Source organism: Myotis nattereri, assembly GCF_964212035.1.
Source record: "Myotis nattereri genome assembly, chromosome: 11".
In the NCBI taxonomy this organism is placed as follows: domain Eukaryota; kingdom Metazoa; phylum Chordata; class Mammalia; order Chiroptera; family Vespertilionidae; genus Myotis; species Myotis nattereri.
In genome coordinates, this window is record NC_138086.1 from 35,640,817 (window position 1) to 35,667,967 (window position 27,151).

At 37.7% G+C, this 27,151-nt stretch overlaps 1 protein-coding gene across 1 annotated transcript in view; it reads left to right on the plus strand.

Moving 5' to 3' along the window:
• Window positions 1–27,151, plus strand: part of CNTNAP2 (contactin associated protein 2) — a 1,809,641-nt gene that overhangs the window by 1,407,130 nt on the left and 375,360 nt on the right. The gene's annotated exons all lie outside the window — the stretch shown is intronic.

Consider the following 27,151-nt stretch of genomic DNA (forward strand, 5'->3'; position numbering starts at 1 on the left):
ATTCATTTTGTTACAGATGGCAAGATTTTATTCTTTTTATGGTTAAATAATATTAATTATATACATATATGGAGATATATGGCATTTTTAAATCCATTCATTCATCAATGTACACATAGGGTGTTTCTAAATCTTGGCTATTGTAAATAATGCTGTAATGAATATAGGAGTGCATATCTTTTCAAGTTAGTGTGGTGTTTTTCTTAGTATAAATACACAGAAGTGGAATTACTGGATTATATAGTAGTTCTAAATTTTTAAGTTTTTTGAAGAACCTCCATACTGTTTTCCACAGTGGCTGCACCAATTTACGTTCCAACAAACAGTGCATGAGGGTTCCCTTCTCTACACATCCTGCCAAACACTTGTTATTTCTTATCTGTAATAGCAGACATCCTAACAGGTATGAGGTTTTTACTTGCATTTCCTTGATGACTGGTGATGTGGGCATCTTTTCATGTATCTGTTGGCCATCAGTATATCTTTTTTGGAAAACTATCTATTCAGATATTCTGCACATTTTTATCATATTTTTGTGTGCTATTGAGTTGTATGAATTCTTTATGTATTTTGGATATTAACTCCTTATTCAGTAGGTTGCCTTTTCATTTTTTTAGTGGTTTCCTTTCCTGTGAAGAATTGTTTTATAGTTTGATATAGTGCCACTTGTTTTCTTTCGTTGTCTTTGCTTATGGTATCAAATCAAAAAAAGTTATCACCAAGACTGATGTCAAGGAGCTTACCACCTATGTTTATGTTTTCTTTCAGGAGATTTATGGTTTGAGGTCTCATGTTCAAGTCTTTAATCCATTTTGAGCTAATTTTTGTGTATGGTATAACATAGAGGTCCAGTTTTATTCTTTTACATGGGCTGTTCAATTTTCCCAACACCATTTATTGAAGGTATTTTTCCCATTGAATATTCTTGGCTCTTTTGTCCTAAATTAATTGACCTTATATGCACGGGTTAATTTCTGGGCTCTCTATTCTGTTCCTTTGATCTCTGTGTCTGTTTTTTATGTCACTACCAAACTGTTTTGATTACAATAGCTTTGTAATCCAGTTTGAAAAAGGGAGTGTGATGCCTCTAGGTTTTTTCTTTCTCGAGATTGCTTTTACTATTCAGAGTCCTTTGTAGTTCCATTCAAATTTTAGGATTGAGTGTTCTATTTCTGTGAAAAATACCATTGGAATTTTGATAAGGATGGCATTGAATCTGTAGATTGCTTTAGGTAGTATGGATATTTTAATAATATCAATTTTTCCAATTCATAAGCATAGAATATATTTCCATTTATTTGTGTATTTTTCAGTTTCTTTCATCCATGACTTATAGTTTCCAGTGTATAGGTCTTTCACATCTTTGGTTAAATTTATTCCTAAATATTTTATTCTTTTTGATGCAATTGTAAATGGGAGTTTTTCTTAATTTCTCTTTCTGATAGTTTATTATTAATATATAGAAATACAACAGATTCTTGTATATTGATTTCTTATCCTGCAACTTTATAGAATTCACTTTTTAGTTCTCACAATTTTTTGGTAGTTTTATGGCTTCTATATATAATATCTATGCTTTTTTGTTTCTGTCATTTGCATTAGGGGAAGAATGTCAATGAGATTAAGTGACTTAATCTAACATCCTGCAAGTGGGGGCAGGATTTGAATTAAGTCTGTCTGACCTTAAGGTCATTTCTTTCTCTTGAATTGTCTCTATACTGGATAGATATTGCTTGGCTTTTACGAGGTGCATTTGAACCATAATATGAACTTTCACTTTATAGGGGACTTAAAGAAGTGAAGTGACAGAAAGTCTATTGGTTCTTTCTCCCCCCACCTTCACCTGCTACCCTTCCCTCACCCCCATTTGACACTCTCCCCCCTTTTTCAGCCACCCTCACAAATGAGGTTATTTCAACAGGTTATCAACTTCCCACTGCAGTATGCACTTTCCTTTCCTCAGTCATTCTTTTCCATTCTTGTTTGACCTGTTTGCTCATCCTGTCTTCATTCTCAGGCTCATTTCTGTCATATTACTTCTCCAAAGCTTACTTATGTCCCTGTTAGCAATGTCGTGCCTTGAATCTGAGGGAAATCATAGCAGAGTACTTTAAGGATTTATTGGGTCAAGACTTTGCAGACCAGCCACTGTCACCTCTGCTCAGCAGTCTTTGTCTTCATCCTCCAAGGTCTGGTGTCTCTCCTTCAGGCCTCGATTCTTGCTTGGATTAGAGCCACTGCCTTGACATGTCCCTGTGTCATTATTTTTTTTTCTGCATTTTTTAATTCTTTTACTCACACAAGTGAAACTGATTTTAAAATTACCACCACCCCTAGGGGGAGAAGCTAGTGACAGAGGCAGGAAGAGAATTTGTTCTGGTTTCTCCCACCCTACAGTCTTTTACTATCACAGGTGCCCCAAGGAAATAGAGAAGTCTTCTCATTCAGTGTCCCAATTTACTGAAATATTTATGGGGCATTACTTGGCTCTTTTGGAATTTCTCTATTTTTTTTTGATGCTATCATACCACATATTATCTGGACTTTTTTCCCCCCACATATTCGCATATAAGATACAACTTTGCAATTCTTATTCTTAGCAGCTGATTATATATTTTTTTAAAAATATATTTTATTGATTTTTCACAGAGAGGAAGGGAGAGAGATAGAGTTAGAAACATCTATGAGAGAGAAACATCGATCAGCTGCCTCTTGCACATCCCCCACCGGGATGTGCCCGCAACCCAGGTACATGCCCTTGACCGGAATCGAACCCGGGACCTCTCAGTCCGCAGGCTGACGCTCTATCCACTGAGCCAAACCGGTTTCCGCCGCTGATTATATTTTTAAAGCCGACAAGCACTAGTTGCAAGGAAAATGTAAGTCTTAAATTATTCATTATTAATCAAAAAACAGGAGAAGTGAATGAAAATAAATATTACTTGATTTATGCTTATGATTTGATGTTTTTATCCTTTTTTAAATTGTGAAGCACCTTTACTTTTATCTAGTGATATAAAGATTCACCAATCTAGCTTCTAAGGGTAGAGGGCAGGTTTTATGATAAGCTCTTTCAATATATATATATCATGATAGATTTCTGGAAGGAACGTTGGTGATATTTCTAGTTCAAATTTCTTATGCATTCAACTTCACAAAATTATGTACAAAGAAGAAAAAAGTAAATCTTGATTTAATTTATTATACGTTGGAGGTTTTTATTTATAAATTAGTAAAAATAAAATAAATTTACCCAATAAATTTATCCTTCCCTCAAATCCATCTTAGTACAGAATCAGAATTGAGGATGATTTTCTGTCTCCTGAATGTCTCCTAAATATATCCATACGTATCCTTCTCATTTGAAATACAAACAATGAAAAAAAAAGTGAAATAATAACTAAAAACAAAAAATATAGTATATGTTAGGTATTGCCTGCCAAAAAAAAATTTTATGTCTTTGATAAACAAGTAAAAAAGTGGTAATACCCAGTATATGTGCTGATCAAAGCCTAAATATGAACATTCAATAAAACAAAATTGATAAGAAAAATTTGAGTTTGGCATTTGATTATCAATAATGCTTATTGGTTGTATTATTTTGTATACCTATTGAAAGATCAATCCTAATTTCATCCTGATATATATGAATTCCTGTTTCCAAGAGAGATCTAAATTATATAAATTGCCCTCCTTATAACCAAGGGACCTAAGCACAAATCTTTGTTAAATTAAAAGAGTGGGGAGTATTCTTAGCAGCCTTAAAAATTATCCAAGAAAAATATGAAACATAAAGGTCCCCTTTGCTTCAGAATCCTCTCTACTGGATGTTTCAGGTTAATAGATTCAGGTCAGGAACAAACAAGGTAAGTAAATAAACAAGAATGCATAGCATACTTTCAGCAGCTGGAATAGATTTACATCTTGGTGTGTCTGTGGCATCAGTTCCTGTAAGTGTCCCTACCTTATTCAGAAGCAGACAAAAGTATTAACAACACAATTAAGAAGTATTTGACAGTGGATAAAATATATGAGAGTAAAGGATGGAGGTTAGGAATAAAGCTCCAGGGGCTAAATTTCAACACAATAAAAATCATGTGACCAAACAGAATCATTTGACTTTATCCACACTGAGACCCAACTAGATTCCACCTTATATACACAGAGTGTGGGGGGGGAGGGGAGGAAAGAAAATCCCAACAACCTACTAGAACAGATCACTGTACTCTGTGTTTTCCATTCTCCTTTGTACATACGTCTTAATATGCTTCCTTGTCTCTCTCTGTTTTGCACTCTCATGTCACTTTCTTCTCCCATTTTCTTTTATACATCTTTCTTTCACTCTCCTTTGGTGTCTAATTTGCTACTGAAGTGTTTTGTTTTTCTTTAATCATCTTTTTTCTTTTAGTACTTATCATTCTTATTACTGTTGTTCAAAGCTTTGTTTTTTTCCCTTAATTTCAAAAGTAGATTAGAATGCTTCATATCTCTCAAAGTCAAAATAATTTTTATTTGTATGAAAACAGTTTGTGTGTGTGTGTGTCTGTGTGTGTATCCCATCAAAGAGGGGACAAAAGCCACTTTCCAGAAAGGGATTAAGCACTCTTATTTCAGTACCACCAGATAATGGGTAAATTTGCAAAATTAGTTATTGCCTGCTTTACACAACTTTGGAGTTTTATTTTATTTTATTTAGTAAAATATTATTAGCATTTCTTTCTTTGACTCCATCGTTATAGTTTTTTTTAAAAAAATACCAGCTATGGCTTCTGACATTGCCTACTTTGTTCTAATTAAGTCATGAGGTCAAAACACCTTCTACAAAGCCTGAATGTAGGACACTTATTCATAGGTTTAGTCTGTGGATGCCCAGCACCTGAAGCCCTCCAGGGATACAGGAAGGAAGTTAGGTTCATGAGCTTGCTGCAGGGAAGGAGAGTACACTCCATGAAGACCTGGCGGGGACATCCTAGGTTTTGGACTGATACTGCATGGTTAGGGAGGGAGTTTAAAGAAGTGAAGATTTGTTCTGGATTGTGCGCTGATGGGAAATAGATACAATGTGATGGTTCAGTGTCTTCTTCTTCCTATGAGATGAGGCAGGAGGAGCTGCTACATGGGTGGACAGGTGGGGGATCTGTCATTGGAAAAGAGGCAATCTGCACTCAGCCAGAAGAGAGCGCTGTTTGGCTATTTTTTATTTTTATTTTATTTATTTATTACCCTGCTTAATTATTGCTGGTATTTTGCGGAATCTTGCTTTTTCCACAGCCTAGCTGTCATTTGCAGGCTGCCGACTGTCAGATCCTTTTTCTTTCTTACTCATGTCCCGGAATAAATGAGAAGCAATCCATTAGTCAATCCATGTAAATGGCTACCATGCCCAGTGCTGAGCTAAATTTTAGAAACACCATATGGAAAAATACTAATACCAGGAGCAAAAAATAATGTAAAAGAACATTGTAAAGGACATGAGAATACTTAACCAAAATTTGAAACTTAAGTTAATATTCCATCAGTCATCAATCTTATGCCATGGAAATTTTTGGTAAAGCTCTTCATCAGATTTCATAGTTTTAAGAAATTTTATATTTAGAAAATTAATTTTTATAAATAATCCATTGAGTAGGTTTTCCTGCTAGCTGTACTCAAGACCCTTTGTTATTTGAACAGTTGACAAGGGCTTTCCCCGCCCTATTGTAAATTAGAGATATTGATTGTTTTTTCTCGTGTAGCAGCTGATAATTGTATAGTCTTTGATTATTTATGTTTAGTGTTTTACACTTTAAAAATAGTAAATCATTCAAAAGAAATTTAATGTGAGAAGAAAAGTCTAAATTGGTAGAATGAGTTGACAAGCTCACTCCAGTCTTTGATGGCTGCTTAAATATTTCCCTTTTATGCATATTAGAAATTCATTGGGCTGGCCCTGGTAAAAGCAAAGTTTGTAGGGAATCTTGGCTTTCCTCTGCATTAATTCCAACAGCTTTTCATCACTTGATTCTGGTAGGGCTGACCTGTGTATTTGATGCCACTTGCAGCCTCAGTAGTAACATTTTCTAGCCATCATTCAGGTATCTTTTTAAATGGAAAGTTTAGGGTTTATATTTTTATAAGGTTGTTATCAGAAAATTGCATGGACTGCCTTTCTCTGTTGTTAGAGGGAATGAGATGTCCAATGATGGAAGTGGGTTTCTTGGAGTGCTGCTGGATTAAAGATTTCCAGAGTACCCCACAGGAGAATGCGATGTAGTAAAAAGCTTTATTTGTGTTAGTTATATGCCTTGGTTTACAAAGTCCCAATTACCTTAAACAAGTCCTGGAAAATGTGCAGTTGGAGAATCAGCAGAGCTAAAAGCAAAGTCCAGAATTTCTGTTCTATGGTGAAGCTGAGTCCTGCAGGGCATCAGGCTAGTTGTAATCTACTAGTCCGTTGTGTGGGGTCCTTGTGGCCATGAACCATGTAGGTGAATGCAAGGGGTACAAGAGAGCCAGGAGCACAAGAGGGCCAAGAGAGGGAACTCCCTTTGTTTGGGAGTTTATGTATCTCCTATTTTGCACTTTTGCAGTGGCCACACCTATTCCAGCCAAAAATCTGCTTCCAGGTGTGACTGATAGATAATCACCTTTCCTACATCATTCCAACCTTGTTGGGTATGTGTCTATTGTCCAGTCTCTTCTCCCAGCTATCGGCAGGGAACAGACCTGGGAGTGTTAAGCTGTAACTTCCTGACAGAGCTGCACAAATGGCATACCCATATTTTATAGCCTTCCCTTTATTCCTTTCCTGTTAATTAATACCTGGGTTAATTACAATGGTGTCATTGTGACATATGGGAATGTTTTATTTTCCGTTTCAAAGAATAGAATCTCTAACAAAGATATGCTTTGTTTTAGTTTGAGAAAAATGAATCACCTTTAGGTGTAAAAATCATAGCAAAAAATAATCCAAGTGTTCATCAACCAGTGAATAGAGAAGCAAATTATGGTATAGTTGTACAATGGAATATTACTCAGTAATATCTGTACTAATAAAAGGGTAATATGCTAATTAGACTGGATATCTTCCGGACATCCTTCCGGACAAAGCCACAGTGGTGGGGGTAGGTGAGACCAGTTAGGGGCAACCAGGCTGGCAGGGGAGGGCAGTTAGGGGTGACCAGGCCAGCGGGGGAGGTCAGTTAGGGGCAACCAGGCCAACAGGGGAGGGGGGGCAGTTAGGGGTGACCAGGCTGGCAGGTAGAGGCAGTTAGGGGTGATCAGGCAGGCAGTGGAGCAGTTAGAGGCATTAGGCAGGCAGGCAGAGTGGTTAGGGGCAATCAGGCAGGCAGATGAGCGGTTAGGAGCCAGTGGTCCCAAATTTTGAGAGGGATATCCAACTGTGGGATCGGGCCTAAACCGCAGTTGCACCTCCCTCGAGGGGTCCTGGACTAGAGAGGGTGCAGGCTGGGCTTAGGGACCCCTCCTCCCCCCATGCACGAATTTTGTGCACCTGGCCTCTAGTAAGGGAACTAAATATGGATACATGCTACAGTGCCTGAACCTCAGTAATATTCTGAGTGAAAGAAGTCAAACAAAGAAAGGTCACATATATAAATCTGTTTATATGATATACCCCAAAAAGACCAGTCTTTAGACAGAGAAAACAGATGAGTGGTTGCCTGGGTCTTGGGGTACAGGAACAAATGAGCCTGGAGGTGATGGAAATACTCAAAAACTGGATTATGGTGATGGTTACATAGCTCTTCAAGTTTACTATGAATCAGTGGTTCTCAACCTCTGGCCCTTCAAATACAGTTCCTCATGTTGTGACCCAACCATAAAATTATTTTCGTTGCTACTTCATAACTATAATGTTGCTACTGTTATGAATCTAATGTAAATATCTGATACGCAGGATGGTCTTAGGCGACCCCTTTGAAAGGGTCGTTCGATCGCCAAAGGGGTCACGACCCACAGGTTGAGAACCACTGCTATAAATTTTTGAATTGTGTACTTAAAATGAGTTAATTATATGATCTGCAAATTTATATTTCAATACATTATACCTTAATTTTTTAAAAGTCATGGCCTCTGAATATATACATAATACATACTTCTGGGTAAGTTATCTTTTATATACTTTATGTTATTAATCTTATTAAAACATATATGTTTGTATACATATATCTTGTATACATACATATGCACCATCAATTCAGATCAAGCTATGAAATATTTCCAGCATGCTATAGGTTCCCACATAGCCCTTTCTAGTCAATACCCTTAAGAAGTAACCACTATTTTGACCTATAGCCCCATAAATTAGTTTTGCCTGTTCTTGAAATGCACAAAAATTGAATCATTTGATGTATATATTTTCGATCTGTTCTTTTTCACTCAGCATAATATCTGTGAGATCTACTCATGCTTGAGTGTTCTTATTTATTGATTTGTAAAATTCCATTTTATTAATGGACCTCACTTTCTTATTGGTGGACATTAAAATTATTTCTAGTTTAGAGCTCTTAGGAATAAAACCACTATGAAAGTACGTGTACAGCCCTAACCGGTTTGGCTCAGTGGATAGAGCATCAGCCTGCGGACTGAAGGGTCCCAGGTTCGATTCCAGTCAAGGGCATGTACCTTGGGTGCGGGCACATCCCGAGTAGGGAGTGTGCAGGAGGCAGCTGATCGATGTTTCTCTCTCATCAATGTTTCTAACTCTCTATCCCTCTCCCTTCCTCTCTGTAAAAAATCAATAAAATATTTTTTTTAAAAAAAAGAAAGTACGTGTACATATTTTTGTGGACCTAGAGTCCAGCCGTGGGCAAACTACGGCCCGCGGGCCGGATCCGGCCCGTTTGAAATGAATAAAACTAAAAAAAAAAAAAGACCGTACCCTTTTATGTAATGATGTTTACTTTGAATTTATATTAGTTCACACAAACACTCCATCCATGCTTTTGTTCCGGCCCTCCGGTCCAGTTTAAGAACCCATTGTGGCCCTCGAGTCAAAAAGTTTGCCCACCCCTGAGTCCTAGACATACATTTTTATGTGGATATATACCCAAACATATAACATTGGGGTTACAGACTAGACAAATGTGACAGTTTTTCGGGTCAATCAGTTTTTACTCCTATGAGCAATAGATGAGAATTTCAGTTCCTCTACATTGCTAGTATTCTTCATATTATCCATTCTAGCGGAAGTATAATGGTAGCTACCTGTGCTTACAATTTTCATTTACCTAATGAATATTGAAGTTGAGTACCCTTTAATATGTTTATTGGTCATTTGGATATTATCTCTAGCAAAGTACTTTAACATTTTTGTCTTATTTTTAATTGCATTATTTGCCTTTCTCTTACTGATTTATGGGCATTTTTAAGATATTCTGGATAGTAGTCCTATGCCACATACATGTATTGAAAGTATCATTATCAATCAGTAGCTTTCATTTTTGCTCTTTTAATGGTGACTTTTTATACACAAGAATTCTTAATTTTGAGGAAATTTATCAATTTTTTACTTTTAAAGGAAGTTTTATAAATTGGTAAATTTATAGAGCTGCACAACTATCACCACAATCCAGTATTTTTAGGGCTGCTTAGAAAAATCGTTGTTTGTCCCAGCGCCTATATAAAGTAATATTTTAATAAATTTCTTACTGGAAAATTATCATCCTTATGCTTCTTCTTGACATGGTAAAAGCTCCTACCCATCCCAAGCATAAATGTTATGTTTGCTCTTTTGTAACACATATCACACTGCATAACAATCCTTTCCTTATCTAACTGTCCCACTATGAAATTCGTATTTGGAGTTTAAGAGCCTAGATTTAGGAATCAGTCAAATCCCAGTTCTGCCATTTGCTGAGCTTTTCTGGGCCTCAGTGTCCTCAACTGTAACCTGGTTATTTATTAAAGATATGTGAGATAATTTTTGTACAATGCTTAGAGCTGGGTACATAGTAATGGTTCAATAAATGTTGATGATGATGATTTTTGTCTTCAAATCAAGGTTAATTCTTGTCCTCTAGCATCTAACAAGTAGGTATTTGACTCAGCTTTCCCACAAGACCATTTCTCTTGCAAATCATTTATGTTTTAATCATTTGGTAGTAATTTGATTTTTTTAATGTCTTTGCATTCCTTGAAATGAAGTTGCTATTCAGTATTTGTCCAAATTTATAGCAGTCTTTAAAACCCTTAACTATATTTTTCTCTTTTTAGCAAATACTTATGTAGAGAGTAATTCATTCAAGTTTAATGAATTAAACTTAGCCCATTATTGTCCGTCTCAAATATTTTTTTTTTATGAGTGAAAAAGATTATTTTAGAACCTTTAAAAATCACTTTGATTTCATCCTGGAAAGAATAGGGCAACACATGTTAAATCATTTTTGAGAACATACATATTAGATAATTTTCTTTTAGGTTGTATTGTGACAAGCCATAATATTGCTAAATAAATTTTTACTGAACTGAAAGTTCTGGGCTCAGTTTCAATGTTTTGTTTAATATTATTGCCTCCAACTTTCTTCTAACAAGGCTCAATTAAGATGTTTGTTATCCTTGCAAATTGCACTCCGGGTGGTTTATTATCCTTGGCATTTACTTTGCAAAGGTTTTCCCAATGGCGCACGTTTGTGTGGATTTATTACTGACCTTCGTTGTTCTTGAAGAAGCCCTCGGTCTTGTCCTCCATGATCTAGTAAGCTGTAATTTCACAATCCTTTGAGGGTCACCCTAACACAATGTCGGTTACGTTTCTGAACATTGTAATTTTAGGTGCTTTCAACATGCAGAGTAGCAAATTGATAGACATGGAGATTTCTGACAGCTTCTTTCCCAGAGTGAATGGTAGTCCTGGGACTGTGGTCCCAGGTGAGAAAACAAGTTCTCCGCTGTTGGCTGGAGGGGCTGTCCTGTGGACTGCAGGTGTGATGGGAAGGCGTATTCAGCACTAGGCTGGCACGCAGACTCAGGGTCACCAAGCAGCTCTTTTTAGGAGCAAAATGCAATTGTCAAGAGAATATTTGCTGAGATTCTGACAGGTGCCATTCAGATACAACAAGCTCGCCTTCCAATTTTATTATAGTTTACTCATTCTGGAGAAAGATAGAACTTTTTTTCCCCCAAAGGTCAGAACAATTTTAAACAAGAGCAGGCATGATCCTGCTGTAAAAAAATGCAGCAATCTAGTGTGTGTTAAGTCTGTGTAGGAGCTGCGAGAAGTGTTATGTTTGCCTCTTGTGAAAGGGCACTTCCATCAGAAGACTGATGGCAAGAGGCACTTTGAATTTGTTGTTCTATTTCTCCTGCATCTGCATGAAATTGTGTCTTTGAAACCATATATTACTGAAACGAGCAGTACTGGGGAGAAACACATGCTCTGAAATAAACAGAAAAATACAGCTGCAGAACAGAATGCGTTGCCCACTTGTACAGTCGCATGGTGGTCATCCAATAGGAGGTGCTGAGCACTAGAGATTTGTAGGGATTTGGGGGGTGGGGATTGTTTTCCTCATTACAACATTCATGTCTTTCCTTAACTGTGTGTTTCCTTAGGTGGGTAATGACAGTCAGAGGAAAGGTCAATGTCTGCTGTTCAAAAGTAGCATGAAAATGAAGTTTAAAAGTACAGTATAAAACACAGTGGTGTTGAGACAGACTTCTCCAGCATCACTCTCATTGATGGAATAAAAACCACCCCCTCCTGTAGCTTGAGCACTCACTCGGGCCCTCTCAGCTCTGAAGAAGAGAGAGTGTTTGGGGAAGTGGTCTGCATTTCCTTGATTCAGCGGTTGAACCTCCACTCTTCTCTAGAGCTCATCGCTGCACACACACCAGCCCTTCCCGAGCCCAGTGTGCAGAGTGCAGCCGCTCCATGAGCAAAAGAAATGATAGGCAATGCTTTGTGCAAGATCACTCTCCATGGCTCATGTAGTAATACGAATAGGGGTAGGTTTTTACCTGAAATCCAAGATGCTAAAAAAAGGACCAGATTTAGATGGACTATTCCATGCACTTGAATTGGGTTTGAGATACTCATGGGGAGTTGCAAAATGAACAGTTGGATCTACAAGTCTGAATCCCAGAGGTGAGAGTTGGATCCAGTGCAAACTAAGTAAGTCCTGTGCCCTTTGGAGGTCTGGGTACCCATGAGGTTACACGCGAGAACCTTGGACTGCACCAGCATCTATTTGTTGAGTAAAAAACGCTAAGACCACCTGAGACAGAAACAGCAGCCAGATAGTGGGAGGAACCAGGACCAGTTCTCATGACATAAGTTAAGTGTAAAGATTGTTAGAGGGCAAGGACTTCTGAGCAAAAAAAGGCTAGGGTGCTCTGGTAAAATGCAGAGTGCAGGATGTCTGTTGGTTCTAATGAGATGGAGGTGGTGGTGATATGATGGCTGTGTTAACAGAGCGATTGGAGGAGAATCCACATAAAGTTGATGCAAAGACAGCAGGAGGTGAGGAAATAAAAACATCCAGTACAGAGACAACTCTTTAAAGAATTTTTGCTTCTTAGGGAGGAAATAGGGTGAGGACTAGAAGGGGAAGAGTTATTAAAGGAGTTTGGTTTAGTTTTTTTGTTTGTTTTTCCAGATCAGGTTTAAATGCCAGTGGGGAGAAGCCCAGAGGGTTACTCTCCCAGAGGTAGAAAGATTGAACTATAGTGTCAGCTCCTGAGAAGATGGGGAACAGTGGACATTGGTAAGATCAAAGAGACACCAGAGGTGGGGAGAAACCTCCCAGGAAGGGACAGGTGAGGATGGTACCTGTGTAGACAGGCTTGCTGATTTGGTAGCAGCCAGCTGAGGGGTTTCTCTCTGATTTCCTCTGTTTCTCTGTGGAAGAAAAGATGCGTTCAGTTGTTGAAGAGGGGGCACGGAGCTCCTCGGATCACAAACACAGGTGGGTGTGTGTATTTTGGCAAAGGCAGATGGTGAGTTCAGTTTGAGTTCAGTTGAAGATGGCTGAGAATGAGGCACCACCAAATGCAGAAACCGTGAAGTGTTAGAAATGCAGGCCTGCATGGGGCTGGACTTATGTGGCATTAGCATTACTGCAGATGTGTGCAGACGCCATGGGGTTGAATTCATGCAGTCATTTAATGAGTATAAAATGAATGATAATTAGGAAGCTCATAGCTTCAGAGAACGTCAGTATAAAGTGAAGTGGCTCCCATCCTCCACATGCTTACAGTCTGGGAGGCAGACATTTGAACAGGCAATGACCACACAGCATAAGGGCTCTCAGAGGCAGGTTGAGGCTTTATAAACATTTCTAAAGAAATGCACCCCCCTTCGCTGGTGAGATTCAGGGAAAGCTTGAATGGGAAAACAATGTGTTTTGATGTGAAGAAGAAATAGTAACAAACCCAGCAAAGGAAGGGGAAGTGTATTTCTAGTTATGGGAACAAGTGTGAGTAATGTTGCTATGAGATGTGAAATTTGTAGAAAATAAGGATGCACAAACCCATTGGCTCAATTCTGAATACATAGGCAGTAGTAGCAAAGCCAGAAGCAGAGATGTCAAAGTCAAGGCCCCCATGTCGAGAAGGAGCCCAAGAGAGGAGAAAATGAAGCGTGAAGATGGTGATGGAGGAAGCAGTAGAACACAGACCTCCTACTCCCCTTTCAGGGCTCACTTCCACTGTGAAACCTCCACTCGCTGGAATGTGCCAGGTCTGGGAGTCTTCCTGGGAAGAGGCAGCATTTCTGGGCTCCACGCCCGAGCAGCAGGTGTCTGGATCAGGTGGTGCTGAGCTCCAGGCTTCCTGTCCACATTTAGAATTACGTTGTGAGAGTCTGCAGGCTTTTCTCCATTGCCCTGTGTGCCTGTAGGATGTTGGTTATGCTGGAGATGTAACTTCTACCCTAACAGGACTGAGTGTAGACTGGGCACATCTGTCTTTGTAAAGCCTCTGATTATGAGCTAGAGCTAGGCTTTAACAAAATATTGCTTCACCCTCTTCACATGGGTTATGCCACATGCCTCTGAAATCTCCTAGGGACCTATATTGCCTTTATTATACATTAACCCAACCCCTAAAAGACACAGAGACTAGAGACTAGAACCCAGGAAGTCTAGTGTACCCACAGGTGGTTGAAACACTAAATAAAAATTTCAGCAAATACATTCAGGAGGCTTTTATTTGTTTAAACTGAGGTTTGGCTGCATTTGTAAGTATAATAGACTGTGTACAACTTTATATTTACTTCTCGTTTTGGTAGATTGTCTGTCTTCGGGCCCTGATTCTGAGCATTGATAATAACTCCCCAGCATGACAGAGACAGCAGGTGTAGAAAATTGTACTACATTGACTGTCGGCTTGACAAGAGTTTCCCAGAACACAGGAAGCCTGGGAATGCTTAGAATATGAACCCCCTTCTCTGCAGACCTATTAGCTTTGCCAGCCTGGGGCGTGGGCTCCAGGCTGGATCTGACCCCCGCTCCTGCTTTCTCAAGTCAACCTGCATAACCATAGCCTATGACAAGCTGTCAAAACAAGTCCCCGATTTACCTTTTTTGTGTATAAAAGCTACTGTAAGATACAAGTAGATTATTAAGCTTCCTGAAAAAAACAGATTCAGAATTCAAGTTTGGTTCTGATGCTGCTAAGAGCAGAACAGGGAAATTACATAAAGCCAAGGAGTGATACAAGTTTGCAGTTCAGAGTATGCTAATGGATGAAGGCGAGGGGACAGACACATGCAGTTATAATCACCAACACTGACTGCAAGACTGTGGTCAGAGACAGTTACATTGGTGGCATAATTGCTGTAACTTTTCACAGACAAATGCAGTCTCTCTTGTATCACCTGAGACCAGGAGAAACTATGCTTAGGTAGGAAAGAGTTGCCCCAGGTGAAATCAACTATCAACTGATAGAGCAAAGAATAGTGAAAGTAAAAACCAAACAAATACAAAAACAAATTTAAAAATCCCCAAACACCAGGAGTCAGACTGTGTGCATGATTCTTTTTCCCCCCTATTTTCTTTATTTGTTTGGGTTGGAAGAAAAGGTAATAGAAATAACAGCTTGCACTCATGTAATGAAAAATATTTGTTGAGCACTTAATATGGACAAAGCTATTTATCAGTAATCAAAAACCAAACGTGGGCCTTAATGGGGGGAATACAAAAATTAAACTATAAGCAAAATAGTACGTAATATATCTGACAATAAGAAATGCTAAGAAGTAAATAGGGCAGAGTAGGACATGCTCAGCCTTCTACTAAGAGGCGAAGCAGGTCTGGAGGGAGGGTAATGCGTTTCAAGTGGACATAAGGTGGGACTTGTATCAAAGATTCAGTGATAAACTCATAACTATTTTGGAGATTTGTACAATATCGATAGGCAAAAATAATGATCATTTGTAAGATCAGCAAATATTGTGTCAAGCAAAGAGCAGGGGATGTAATAGTCATGGGAACGCTCACGTTTTTCTATCCAAACAAATAAAATCAAGTTATTGCTCTCATGGAGCGTACATTCAGCTAGAGAGGACAAACAGTAAACAAGGGAGGGAGCAACAGAATGTCAAATAGTGATAATAGAATAACCACATAAAACATGATGCTCTGAGAGAGAATAACAGTAGGGTTGTCCAGGACATCACCTCTGACCAGATGACATTTAAGTTGGAGCCTGAAGAACATAAAGCTTGACCAGGGAAGGGGTGACAGGTTCCAGGTGGAGATAACAGGACAAAACCCTGAAATGAACGAGAGGTTAGCAAGAGAGGAGTTTATTATTCATAAAAAGCAGGACAGTGTTTCCAGACAGGTTGTAAATAAAATTAACAATCAAGATGGGAGAGGGAGGTGGTTTTGCTAAGGTTTGGAGTTGAAATCGTAATAGGCATCTTAATAAAATTACTCATCCAGAGCTCCAAGGCAACAGTAGCCAAAAAGTGTATCTGAATATTGTATAACTTTATATTCATGACAATCAAACAGCAATCAGTGCCTTGCCAGAAAACAAAAGTGACTAATTGACATAATGTGAGCTCTTTAAAGAATCTCATTTAATATCCGCAGGTTTACCAGTAAATTAATCAGCAGACTAATAGAGCAAGTTTTAGTTAAATACTTACAAGAAGTTTATTCTGTGCTTTGGTGTTCAGTTCTTTCACTGTCATGGAAAAAAAAAAAAAAAAGAATAAGGGCGCCCTAACCGGTTTGGCTCAGTGGATTGAACGTCGGCCTTCCGACTAAAAGGTCCCAGGTTCGATTCCGGTCAAGGGCATGTACTGTGGTTGCGGGCACAACCCCAGTGGGGGGTGTGCTGGAGGCAGCTGATCGATGTTTCCCTCATCGATGTCTCTGACTCTCTGTCCTTTTCCCTTCCTCTCTGTAAAAAGTCAATAAAATTTATTAAAAAAAAAAGAATTAAGGGCAAAATTTAGAAGTTTTGCTGTTTAAGTATCTGTTTTACCACTTGAAAAATTTGACACTTAATATCATTATTGAATTTTTTGACATCTTCCTGCTCTTCTGTGAGATTGGAGGACTTAGAATTGGTGCCAATTTTATTAACTGCTGTCCCATTGAGAAAAGCTTTAGCACCTTGGTTTCCTGGAAGAAGGGCCAGGTAAAGGATGGATAGCATATGGCTATGCTGGTCTGGTGTCCTGGCAACAAGAATGGGGTTCTGCCCCTACTGAATGGCAGGCATGGGGTGTGACCTCAGGTTGTGTGTTATATGCATAATGTCTTGCTCTGCTGGTAAAGAATGGTTCATTTTTCAGACCCCTGCAATAATGTCAACATTAAAACAATTTTTAAAGCAATTTTTTTATTTTAAAAAAGGCTACAGAGGATGGCAACTTGAAGTCAAGAAATAAATATTCCACCTGGCTAGTGTTCAGTGGTTGAACATGGACCCATGAACCAGGAGGTCATGGTTGGATTCCCTGTCAGGGCACATGCTTGAGTTGCGGGCTTGATCTGCAGCGGGGGGGCATGCAGGAGGCAACTATTTTTTTTAAGAAAGATTCCAAAGCCAAGTAAAAAAAAGTGCACGAAAAAGTATTTTTAAATTCTTTAAAATGTATAATTGAGCATGCATGAAAGTGAGGAAGATCCTCAGGGACCTGAAAGAAGCAAAACCATGGACCAACAGCATAACTGAAGGCTGAAGCCAGAGCTGGCCTTATGGCTCTTGCCATGCTCTGCAGCCCACAGCCTTCATTCCCATGTCTGTAGGGGATGAAGGGGCCATGCTGAGTGATGAGGTGGATCACATATCCCTTCATAGAAAGCACAATCCAAATGTCTAGATTCTTGGCGGATGGGGGGGACGTGGGAGTGGGGGGAGTACTGAAGACCCACCCTGCAAAAGAAGATGGCAAAGGAATTTTGACTGCTTGGACCTTGGCTTGGAGTAAAGAGAAAAAGAAAGGATTTATGCTTTGAAGTTATTTAACAAAGAGTCAGTTCACACTATTTGCATGGTCGGGTGGAAATTCAAACCAAGAAAAAAAGTCAAGGCCCAGGTATCTGAAAAAAAACAAATGCAAGTTATCTAAGAGGAACCCAACTTCACAACTTTAACCAGGCCTCAAAGAATTCCCACAGATGCATTTCTAAGGACACGATCTCGAAGGAAAAATAATCATGAAATGTATAGAGAAATGAGGTACCATAATTATAAGCCAATAGAAATAACTCATTGCATTTCAGTCCTGCAGAAACTTATGATATTGAAATTATTGGATGAGATTATTTTAAAGGTGAAAATAAAAATATAATTAAGGAAGTCACTATCATAAATAATGAGCAGCATTTGAAAAAGAAAAAGTTATAAAAATCACAATGTAATAGATAAAATTAAAGGCTGACATGAGAATAGTGAAATGGAAAATGGATCCTGAAAAAAATTTGCCAGAAATCTACCCAGTGAGACACAGAGTTGTTAAATATGAAAGAGAAATTAAGAGCAAGAAAATTAGGTCAAGAACGTTTAATACATATCTAATTGGAGTTCTGGAAGAAGAGAAAAGGAAAAGAAATGGAAGCACTATTTCAGGGCATATTGACTAAGGATTCACTATAACTGAAGAAAATATGCACATGCAGCTTCAGATTAAGGAGTCACAATGGATCCAAACAAGAGGGGAAAACATCCCAGCTGGACAGAGAGGAAATAGAGATTACCAACAAAAAGAGTGAACATTAAACTGGTGGTTGACCTCTTGACAATGGAAACATTACAATAATATTTTCAATCAGTTACGAAAAAATAATCATTGACCTTGAATAAAACACCCAGAAACTACCCATTATAAATAGAGTCTAAGTAAAGTTATTATTAGATAAACAAAAAGAATAATTGTAGAAAAGGCAAATTTTTAGATCATTAAGTAAACAAAGAGCACTATCCCAAAGAACTGACTTGAGGTGATAAAAATGTTTACTGTCCATAGTGTGGGGAAGGTGTGGGGAGCAGGGGGTTGCTAGGGGAGGGAGAGGGACAACTGTAATACTTGCAACAATAAAGATAATATTTTTTAAAAATGTTTGCTGGCCAGTATAATAGCCACAAGTACATATGGTTAGGGGACTGGCGAACTAAATTTTAATTTTATTTCATTTTCATTAATTTTAAAGAGCTGCATTTAGGTATTGACTTTCTATTGGGCAATACAGTTAGAATAAAATAGCATAATTGACAAGTGTGAGTTAATGGACACTGTAGAACAATTAGAGGATAAGCATCTTTTTTAAGTACATATAAAACATTTTTTAATATTGACCATAAATTAGACTCTTTAGAATAAACCTCAACAAATTTTAGATTATTAGTATCACAGAGATGTTGTTCTCTGACCATGATCATATTAAATATTAAATAGAAGTTTATATTCTTGTATACCTGTTATATAAATTGATACAACAGATATAAGAATAAAAACTTCTATAAATGGATATTACAATTAAAGATATTAAATTATATTAGCCTCATATAGTTTACAAATGATTCCAATCTTACACAGTTCTCAAACCATTCTTTGAGTCCAGTATTAACTTAATATCAAAATATTGTGATACTCCCTAGCTGGTTGCTCAGTGGTTAGAGCGTTGGCACGCAGACTGAAGGTTTGCAGGTTTGATTCCAGTCAAGGGCACATACTTGGTTGCAGGTTCGATGCCTGGCCCCAGTACACACAACCAATCGATGTGTCTCTCTCATATCAATGTTTCTATCTCTCGCCTCCCCTTCCACTCTTTCTAAAAATCAATGGGAAAAGTGAGGATTAACAAAAAAAATAAAATAAAATTTACCAAAACATAGTGCTAGAACAAAGTGGGGAAGTGTCAGGCCAATGCCATTCATGAACATAGTAGTAAAATACTAAACAAAAGAACACGGTTAATCCAGCAACTTGTATAAATAATGATTTTTCACCACAAAGTTTCTTTCTTTTATAAGTTCTGTCTTTTTAAAGACAATTCACGTTAACAGCTAAAAGGGGGAAAACATTATCATTTAATTAAGAAGACAAAACATTGAATAAAAAATATCAATTCATTTTTTAAAAATCATAGATTATAAATGGAAAAGAACTCAAAAAAAGATGCAATGTTTTTAAATAGTGACAGTAACATCACACTTAATGGTTAAACATTAAAAGCATTTTCCTTAAAATCAGTAAACACATAAAACAGACTCATCACCATAAAGTTTAATATTGAACAGTAGGCAGTAACCATCTCATTAATACAGGAAAGAATATATAAAAGAATCCTGTTAGGAAAAGAAGAAACAAACTCATAGTCATAAATAAGCTGCAAAAATTAAGATGTCAATGGATTAATTATTTGAACTAATAACAGAGTTTAACAAGTTTTCTGAATACAATATCAACAAAAAAAATTTGATTGTATCTTTACACATACTAGTACAAAGTGTTGCAGTGTGTACTGTTTAAAAACATAGCATTTCTGAATAAATCGAACAAATACACAAATGGCCTTTATCAAGAAAATTACAGTTTATTCAGAAATGTTTGAAAACATCTAACTGCACAGATTTATCATGACAATAAGTAGGATAAGTGTATATTGTAAGCATGTAAAATTTTTACCAATTTATTGATTCAGAGAAATTCAGTTCAAAGTCTGAGCTGGATTCTTTTTCTTTTTAGTTGAGGTGAGATTTATTAACATAACATTAAGTGAAAAATTTTGTGGTATTTAGTGTATTCACAGTGTTGTGCAGCCACTGTACTTACGTAGTTTCAAACATTTTCATCATCTCAAAAGGAAACCACACAGGCATTAAACAGTAGCTCCTCATTCCTCTCTCCCCCCAGCCACTGGCAATCACCAGTCTTTGTTCTATTTCTATGGATTTGCCTCATCTGAACACAAAGTTGAGGGGGGGAAAGTCAAATTGGATTCCTACGTTATATCAATAACAAAAATTAATTCCAGGTAATTTAAAGAACTAAATGGGAATGGCAAAGCTTTAAAATAATTTGTAAAAATGTAGATGAAAGTATTTTGCGGGGAGGAGGGTGGGAGAGGGCAATGGGGAGGAAAAAGGACATATGTAATACTTTCAACAATAAAGATTTATTTTTTAAAAAAAAGTATTTTTATGATTTTAGGGCAATAAACCAAGAAGAAAATGTTAAATGCAACTAAAAATTGAAATTAAGAACATTTATTTTTTAAAAACCACCATAAAAAATGAAATTGACCTTATTATAATTATAAAAGAATCATTTTCCTCAGCATTTTCTACAACTTGATAAAACACAAAAATAATCCAATAAGAAAATGGGAAAAAATGAACAAATATTTTTTAAATAAGGAAATATAAATAAGCAATAAACATTTGGCAAACTTATAAGTAATCAGGGAAGTATAACTAAAACCAAAGAGAAACTGTTTGTCGTTTACCAGTTGTCCAAAGTTAACAGCATGATACTAAGGGTTTTGACCATTAAAAGTTTTACATACTGCTGATAGGATTCTACATTCACACACAGGCTTTGGGAAAATAATTTGAAAATGCACCAACCATATGAGCTAATAGTTCCACTTAGGGATATGGTCAAAACTCTCAAATTTTCACAGGGCATGTTGAAATAGCAAAAAAAACTAGACACAGTCCAGTGTTTATTAATATTAGATGAAGTAAAGTCTGATATACTCCAAGAGCAACATATATAACAATGAGAATGGATAAACTAAGTGCAAGGCTACTTATTATTATTTGTTATATTTCATGTAAACATTTGTATGCAGTATTTTAATGTTTAAAAAATAAAATTTGACTCCTCATTACTTAAAAACTAAAGTGCAAATGCTATGCAACCAGAAATCCTGCTTCTCTACACTGCCTCCAACAGCTTGATTACCCCATGGTTCCTAAAATAAGTCAGGTGTTTCCTGTCTTCATCTTGGCCAAGCCATTCAGGAGATTCTGAAGTGCTCATATCCTCTGTCTGATTTCCTAGAATCTAGATCCTCCTCTTCCAGGCCACCTTGGTCCTTGGTAATCGCCTCCTTTTCCAAAATTCTAAGGCCCACTGCTTGAACCGCTCCTGTGACACCCAATGTATATTACTTCCATCTTACTACATGTATGTTCTGTCAAATATCAAGGGTTAAAGCTCTCATAATTATAAATTACTGAACATAAATGCTTCTCCACTAACTCAGAACCTAAAAGAGCAGGTTTCATTTCTATTTCCCAAATTGTTTCTCGGGCACTAAGAAGGTGCTTGTTGATTGTATAGTATGCCATTTCAGTTACAAATTAACATTTTGCTACTAATTTGAAAAGTTATAACCATCTTTTAGATATAAAGCAAGCCAAGGTACATCCGTTATCAACCAAAAGAAGTCAATACCTGGGATATTGAGACAGTATAAATGGTAAGGTGGGGTAAGGCATGTTCTAGCAAGTACATACGGTTTTTAATAAAGAATAAAAATAAAGGGAGCAGCCAGTACTCACACCAATCATTGTCCCTGAGATCCAGTTAATTCCTTCTTCATTTATTCTGTAAAGAGGAAAAGAAATGTTTAAAATAATTGGCTAGGGCTTTTCCAGTGGAAAAAAAAAAGACTACAAAAGTGCATTAGTACATTATACAAGCAGTATGTGGTTTCATCCAATCACTTTGCTATTATTAACCACATTTGCTCCTGGGGCCTTGGTACAAAGGAATTAACCAGAGTTATTGAGAGGGCCATGGATGCCATTGACCTGGCTAGAAACTGAAGGCAAGTTAACTTAGAGTAAGTTGGTCTATTTTGTTCTCTTTAACACTGTTCAGAATTATGAACTCCCATCTCATCTGTCACTTCAATGCCATTCACATTAATAAAATCTAATTCATTTGAATAGGATTCATAGTGATTTGATTCAACTCAATCAAATTGCACTGGGTGGAATCAGTCCTTGATTGAAATCTATTAAATTCAATTCAATATAAATTTAAATATTATGCAGTGAAATTAATTTTTAATTAATTACTATTTCAGTTCAGGTCCATTTTGATCATGAACTTCAGTTCTCCATTTCTAAATTTGGACCCTATTCAAATTAAAATATAGTAAAATCCAGTCTAATTCCAAAGGATGCAACATGAGGCTAATGAACTACATTCATTTCCATTCAGCCCTAATCAAATTAGTTTAGTGACATTCACAGTGAGATAAAATGTTCACTCTTTACAACCACATTGAATGTTTACATTATAAGTTCAAATGATGATTTCCCAACTTTACATCACTGTCTGTAATATGAACTCCACAAAGCTTCTTGGATTTCATTCTGTTTGGTCTTTGCATTAACATAGACAACATAGAATTAGATGGTTGGGAAACAAGAGAGACTATTGTTACCCAGGTGAAAAAGATGATTTCACAAAATTTATAGGATGCTTGAGATATAGTGTTTGGTATCTGTGAGAATGTCTACATATATGATTTTAATTTTATTTTTAAAGTTCTTGATGTAAATAGTAAAATGAATTTACAAAAAAAAGTGTTAGAATGACAATTATTCTGAAAAAAAATTAAAAATTTTTATCTTTATTTGTTGAGAGTATTACAGATGTCCTCTCCTTTTTTCTCCCCAGTGCCTTCCTCCACCCGGATCCCTCCCCATCCCAGGTCTTCACTACCCTATTGCCTGTGTCCATGCGTAATGCATATATGCATAGAATTTCTTTGGTTCATTTCTTCCTGCACCCTGCTCCTTCCTTCCTCTCTGTCAGTCTGTTCCATGTTTCCATGCTTGTAGTTCTATTTTGTTCATCAGTTTATTTTGTTGATTTGATTCCTTGTTTGTTTATTTTTATTTGTAGATTAATTGTTGATAGATATGTATTTGTTAACATTTTTTGCTCATATTTTTTATTTATTTTTATTTTTTTAATTATTTTTTATTGATTTTTTACAGAGAGGAAGGGAGAGGAATAGAGAGTTAGAAACATCGATGAGAGAGAAACATCGATCAGCTGCCTCCTGCACACCCCCCACTGGGGATGTGCACGCAACCAAGGCACATGCCCTTGACTGAAATCGAACCTAGGACCCTTCAGTCCGCAGGCTGACACTATCCACTGAGCCAAACCAGTCAGGGCCATATTTTTTATTTTTATTCTTAAAGAAGAACCTTCAACACTTCTCTCTGTCTTTAACCTTTGGCATTTTAATTGTGATGTGTCTTAGTGTGGGCCTCTTTGGGTTTATCTTGTTTGGGATTCTGTGTTTCCTGGACTTGTAAGTCTCTTTCTTTCACCAGGTAGGAGAAGTTTTCTGACATTATTTTTTCAAATAGGTTTTCAATTTCTTGCTCCCTCTCTTACACTTGAAATGGTCTCAGAGGCTCCTTACACTATTTTTATATTTTTGGATTCTTTTTTCTTTTTGCTCTTCTGATTGGGTGTTTCTTGCTTCCTCATACTCCAAAGTACTGATCTGATCCTCTACTCACCTGTTGATTCCCTGTAAATTATTCTTCATTTCAGTTAGTGTATCCTTCATTTCTGACTGGTCCTTTTTCATGTCTTTGATGCTCTCACTAAGTTCCTTGAAATTCTCACTAAGTTCCTTGACATTCTCACTAAGTTCCTTAAGCATCCTTATAACCATTGTTTTGAACTCTGTATCTAGTAGTTTGCTTGCTTCCAGTTCATTTAGTTTTTTTTCTGGATATTTCTTTTGAACTTTCATTTGTGACATGTTTCTTTGTCTCCACATTTTGGCTACTTCCCTATGGTTGTTTCTATGTATTAGGTACAGCTGATATGTCTCCTGGACTTGGTAGAGTGGCATTGTGTAGTAGGTGTCCTGTAGGGCCCAATGGCTCAGCCTCCCCAGTCACCATAGCTGGGTACTCTAGGTGTGCCTCTGTCTTGGCTGTGTGCACTGCTCTGTTGTAGTTGAGCCTTGACTGCTGTTGGCATAACTGGGAGAAATTGACCCCAGGCCAATTGGTTGTGAGGATCACCTGTGACTACAGTGGAAGAGCTGTTGTGCAGAAAATACCCCTATGGGGCAGGATTTGTTTCAGTGGGACTTTGGTGCTCACCAAGTTCACCCTTGAATGTGTGTCACTCATGGATGTGTAGAGTTGTAATCTGTCATAGTCTGAAGATGTCCACTGGGTGCACTGGCTCTGGGGCCTCCTGGGAGGTGCAAAGTCAGCCACTACCTATGCTCTGCCTGGGGCCATCTGGCACAAGCTACAGAGAAATCTGCAGATGGATGCTATTTGTGTTGGGCTTGGCAGTGCCCAGGCGAGGCCAAGCTGTAAATCTTAGTAAACTGCTACTAGTGCCAGACCCAGGGCCACTTATTGAGAGGTATGGAGCATGCTGAGTCCAGCTGCTAGTTGTTTGAAAGATTTTAGGAAAGTCTGAAGCCTGAGGCAGGACAGGCCATTCATATGGAAAAGCCACTGCAAACAGCTTGTGTCTGCTACAAATTGGGTGGTGTGGGATCTCAGAGAATCACCAGGGCAGGGCAGGGCAGGGCAGGGCAGGGCAAACAGTGTGGGTCAGGTTGATGAAGACTCAGATATGGCACCTGCCAGTAAGCTCTGTGGGGATGGGAGGGGAGGGGAGGTCTCAGCAGAGGAACAGTGACCTCTGCCACCATTTTTATGTGGGAGAAAGATACCCACCCCCCATTTTTGCCCTGATGCCAGACAATTTAGTTACTCTCTAGATGTCCCTGGATCCTTTCCAGTTGCTGCCCCAGCGCTGGAACTCAGAGGGAGTGAGTCCAAATAAGTCCATGCGTGGACCCTTTAAGAGAAACTGCCTGGGTCTCTGGCTATCTCCTTGTCAATCAGCCACAATCCCTACTGGTTTTTACACCAATTAAAGGTGTCTTTACTTAGTAAGCATGTTATTACCATTCATACCTTGTAGTATTATAATCAGATCCAAGTGGTTAACTGAAATTGACTGATAAAGAGGAGAAAAAAATTGTTGGTGCCATGGTAAAAATGGAAGGGAGGTGGAAATGGGAGACTTTTCAGAATGCAGTCATTTCTTTAGAAAGAGGATCCTTCCTTGTGAGGAGCTCTAAACAACCAGAAGCTGCCAGGACACAGGAGCTCTGGAAGGCTGTAAGGAAGCTGCCAGCAGGGGGCAGTAAGCAGAACATTGAAAGGCAGGTTTCTGCTGCTTTTGTACTTGTTCTAATTCCTCTGTTAAAAAGCCCCCTGCACATAGTTAATGGAATTTGTAGTAACTAGGTAGTAATAGGTATAATAAAACTAGATTTTATTAAGTTAAAATTATGCTTTTAATTTTTCATTTTGGAAACTATAAACCCTCATAGTATTATTTTTAATATCCTCTAGAAGTGGATTGAATAGAACTAATTAAATGTCCAAGTGACCATACTGGGTCTCATCGAAGAGTGTATCAAAATAATATTTATTTAAGAAAACTATTAAGTTACTTTGTGTAGCCCAGAAGGTCCAAAGAACACATTTTGCAAATCACAGATATGTACCACATTTCCAACAAGAGGTCTCTCACATTTGCCCTTGTGTTTCTGGAACAACTTGTTATCAGAAAAAATAACAGAGATCTATTGGTTTCTTCGGTCTGGGGAAACAAGTAGCCTCTTTTCTTTTTCCCTTTCTCAATTTAATCATCCAAACCATAATAAACCCTTCACCACCGTAAAGCCTAATCTTGAGTACAAGCAGTATAGTGGTTATATTTAATTCAATCTATGCTTGCTCTTTTAATACAGTATGCCTTTGATAAGTCAGCCTCTAGTTAACTTAGAATATGGTTCATCATTATCTAATCTTGTCCCAGTATTTACCCTACTTAATATAGTTAACAGACATCGTCATATTCTGAAGGTAGAGAAGTTCTTGAGCTCTTCGCACTAGGTAAATTATTTCTTTTATAACTACTGCCTATTCTTGTTTTTAAAAAAAATCTTTTCATTTTTATAGCCTTGAACTGCTTTCCCCCAAAGCCAATTAACAGGTAAATAATGATTAGTAAAGCAAAAAGTACAACTTCATTAGCATAGCGCTGGAATAAGGCAATTCTCTGGTCATAGCAAATTGAATCCTTTTCTTCTTGCTGAACACAAAATATACACCAAATTAATAATTTATTTTGAAGATAGTGACTTAATTTAACCATATTAGCCAGTGCTAATAACAAAACATGCATTTGCTCTTTCCCTGGATTACATTTGTCTGATTGGCATTCTTCTGCTCACAGCAGATGTGCAAACAGCTCGGAAATAGCTTTTGCGCTTAAGTTCTTTTCCCAGGAAGGAAAACAAAATAGCATTGATTTTTGCCTCGTCCTAACTGGGACCATTAGGTATATAAGACTAAAAGTATTTTGATTTAATAAAGAGGTGGGGAGGTGGGGGAAGAAATGGGAAATGGGGCTACTCTTACCTGGTCACTGTAGTACGTCACCTCCTTAAAGTTAATAATGAAAATGTCATTGCATATCATCCCTTTGGATCCTGCCCTGGTGTCTAGTAAGACCCCCCTCCCTATAGGGAACTGAGGGTCTTCCATGTGAGATAAGCTCAGAGCCTGGATCCCATGCAGAGCTTAGGGCTCCTGCTGGAACACCCCTGGTCCAAGCAACTCGATAAGGAGACTTCCTCTCCTGGGCTTCTATTCCCAGAAG